Here is a 3937-nt window from a genome sequence, read left to right as displayed (position 1 = left end):
TTAACATGAAGCTAATTTTCAATTCAAATGTTACGGTGTCTGTAGTAACTTGTTTTGCAAGCACACAGACTGGAACAGATGTCATAACTCATCAGGGCGTGCATGCATTATTAGCATTCAATTTAAAACTCTTACAGTGTTTCTTCACCCCGTGAAACCATCATCAGCCCAAAACAATTATTATTGAGACATAAATCAGAACCTAAAAGAAAGCACTAAATAAGTCATGAAGTAAATTTTTGTGATTGGATGGTGGTTGCAACATTTTTTAAAAGCAGGTTTTTTTTTTTAAGTTTGCCGATATTAAGTCAAAACTCAGGCTCATGCCATTATCATGGATTATTAACAATGTTAACAAACTTTTCTTGTGGTGAAACAAGTTTTAGATTAAAAGACATGGGATGAGGGTACAATTTCTGTCAAGCATCAAAACTAGAATTTTTCCATAGACTAAGCCAGGAAGCTCAGTTGAATTACCTGTTTTACAAAGGATTACATAGTATAATGATGAACTTTATATGTCAATTCAGTTGGGCTAGGGAATGCTCAAATAGCCGGTAAAAAAATATTTCTGGGTATGTCTTTGAGAGTGTTTCTGGAAAAGATTAGCATTTGAACTGGTAGAGTGAGTGAAGAAAATCACCCTCCCCAGTGTGAGCTGGCAGAATCCAATCCCAAAAATGTAGAGGAAAAGTAAATTCCCTCTCTTCCTGGGCTGGGACATTGTTGTAAGTCTAATTCAAGTTGATGCTGCCTCAGCAGCACTTTTCCTCTGTTCCCGGCTTGTCACAAATGACCTACATATTTTGAGACAGTCTCCACCGAGTTTCTCTTTCTGTTTCTAGATAGATAAAGCCCCATTTGCTGCCTTACTTCTTCTTTAAGTCTGGTAAACACAATCATGTAACCCAAGTTCTCACACTTCAACTCATGCTTCCTTTCAATTAACCAATCCAACTCTGTTGTGGGAAATCCATCTAGGTCATCCTGAACCCCAATAAAGGGTTCTACCCACAGGTCCCTCCATCTCTTGCTTGCTTTCTACCTGCTGGTTGAGAGACAGTGTCCTTGACTTCCTCCCCCTTTCCATCAGCTCTGCAAGGCATTTTACCTTCCTCTTTCTGGAATCTGCAAGTAAATAAACTTCATCTTTTTGACATTCCAGTCTAAATGTCCTCATTGTGCTGCACCTGACTACATCAAACCGAAGTAAATACTTCACTTAACAAACATTCATCTTCTCCTGCCCTTGGACATCTGAGCTCCTAGTACCTAGGCCTTTAGATTCTGAGACTCCCATCAGACACCACATATTGTGGGGCTTCTTTGCCTAAATAATTGCATAGGCCAATTTATACAATATATGTATATACATATATATATGTGTGTGTGTGTGTGTGTGTGTATATATGTGTACTATATATATATACACACACACACATAAACTTTCTATATATAGTTTATGTAAAATATCTATATATATTTTATATATAGACACTTTATATATAGAATATATAGAAAACTTTTATATATATAGAAACTTTATATATAGAAATTTTACATATAGAATTCTTTATATACAGAAACTTTATATATAGAAACTATATATATAGGAACTTACTATATATACAACATTTTATATAGTTATAACTAGTAACTTTCTATATATATGCAAACTAAAACATGGATAGATACACACACACATATACAAATATGTGTGTATCTATATATATTATAATAGATAATATATAATCATAATATAGATGTATATATAGATATATAAATATATAATAGGTATCTATATCTGTGTGTGGATCTATCTATCTATCTATCTATCTATCTATCTATCTATTTATCTATCTTTCTGTCTGTCTCCTGTTGGTTCTGTTCCTTTGGAGAACCCTGATTAATACATGTAGTGACTTCGTTCATGTGTTTCCGTGGTAAATCTTTAAAACTAACCCACATGAATAATTTAACCTAGGGTGGCAGAGAACATCAAGTACAAATGTTGGACTTGTGCCTGCTGCAACCTGACAGCCTGAGAGAGACCCTGTCCACATTAGAGCTGATCACCTGAAAGTTCTTCAGAGATACAAGGACTACTAGAGATTTTCTCTCTGTTGTGTCAGGACCTGGTAAATAGTAAGTACAAGATTGGTACTTATGGGAAGTAATTTTTAGTAATAGAATTCACTCATATCAGAGGTCCAATATATACTTTTAATGATATAAACATATATCATTATACTGATATATGTCATAATATAAGCATATATATCATTAAAAGTATATATTGGACCTCTTTAATGCATGAGTATTAACACCAAAGTCTATCCAACTTGAATTATTTAAACACTTATTTTTATTCACCTATATTTCGGGCTTCCCTGAATTCCTTAGGTGTAACTTAATATCGTCTATCATTTAAAGAAGAACACTATTAAAGTATAAAAGACACTATTATTAATAATAACACACATATATTGGAACTGTCCTAGACAAAATGGGAGTTATGACCTTAGCCTACTTATAAAACTTTAATTTAATTCATTTGCGTGCCTCCATTTTTAAGTAGACAATAAGATTATTGAAGGGAGACAGCATAATATTTTTATCTTTGCAACACCTAAGTTCTCAAAGCTGTGCATGTAGCAGTGCTTAATAAACATTTAAAATAAATTAATGGATGGCCTTGTTAATTGGTTAATTGATGCTTAAAGATTCTAAGAAAGGGAAATTCTCAAATCCACCAATAGTAATGGTATCTGGAAAGTAATTTTAGGAATGGTCAGTTACGGCAAAAACTAAGGGAGGAATAGAGTTAAGGTAAAGATGGCAAGACTTCTGCCTTCACATGCATCACACGTACACACACATAAATGAACAGAAAGAGACATTGTGGAAGAAAGAGAAATCATGTTTGATTTGTCTGTTTGTGGCTTTTAGTGTGTGAAGTTCTGAAGCACCATGCAAACAGTTCAGGACAGTGAGGTTATTTGAGCCTCACAAATTTTCGCCACACAGTGTCATAATCTATGATTACTGTCTATGGAGTCTTGGATGCACCTTCCCACACCTTAATTCTATTGAGTTCAGACAATCTCAAACACCTTTATAGCAAGTAATATTTTCTTCATTCCTCTGAGATAAAATACAAATTCGTCAATAGGATGGTATATGTTTCTGATTATCTTCATAGCATCTCTCCTTTTATCCTATAATTCGGGTTGACCTCAACTACCAGAAATGATTTTATAACAAAATAAATAAATAAATAAAGCTTCTAAAGCTCTTGTCACATCTATCCTCCTAGAATGAACCACTGAATTTCTCTCTGATCCCATCTCCTTGTCAAACATTCATTTTTCCTCTTAATTTTCAGTTCAATCCTTTCTACGTTGCTTTTCATGATCCCTAATAGGTAGGGTCGATCAATTTATCTTTATCTCCTCCTAAAGAAGTGCAAATTGTAGTATGAGTAACACCAAACTGAACTTACATAGTGGATATGAATCTTCTTGTAATGACATGTACAGGACACATACTTATAAATATTTCCTTTAAACCTTGCTATACACTGCATGTTTATGCCCTGCCCCCCAAAATTTACATGTTGAAATCCTAACCACTTTCAAGCATAAATAAAACAACCAGATAGAAGATACATGAAGGAATAGAAAACTTTAACTACACAATAAACTGACTAGACTAACAGGCATATATATAGAACACGCCACCCAGCAATAGCAAAATACACATTACTTCAAGTACACATGGGACGCTCTCTAAAATAGACTCTATATTAGGCAATGTAACACCTCTTACTAGATTTTTTAAAATATAGTAGCTTATAAAAAGTATTTTTTCTACTATCAAAATGATACAGTTAGAAATTAATAACAAAACAAAAACTGAAAATTTCACAAATATATGG

The sequence above is a fragment of the Cebus imitator genome, unplaced genomic scaffold (genome assembly GCF_001604975.1).
Source record: "Cebus imitator isolate Cc_AM_T3 unplaced genomic scaffold, Cebus_imitator-1.0 Scaffold25, whole genome shotgun sequence".
NCBI classification, from domain to species: Eukaryota; Metazoa; Chordata; class Mammalia; order Primates; family Cebidae; genus Cebus; species Cebus imitator.
Note: the sequence above shows the minus strand (reverse complement) of the source record.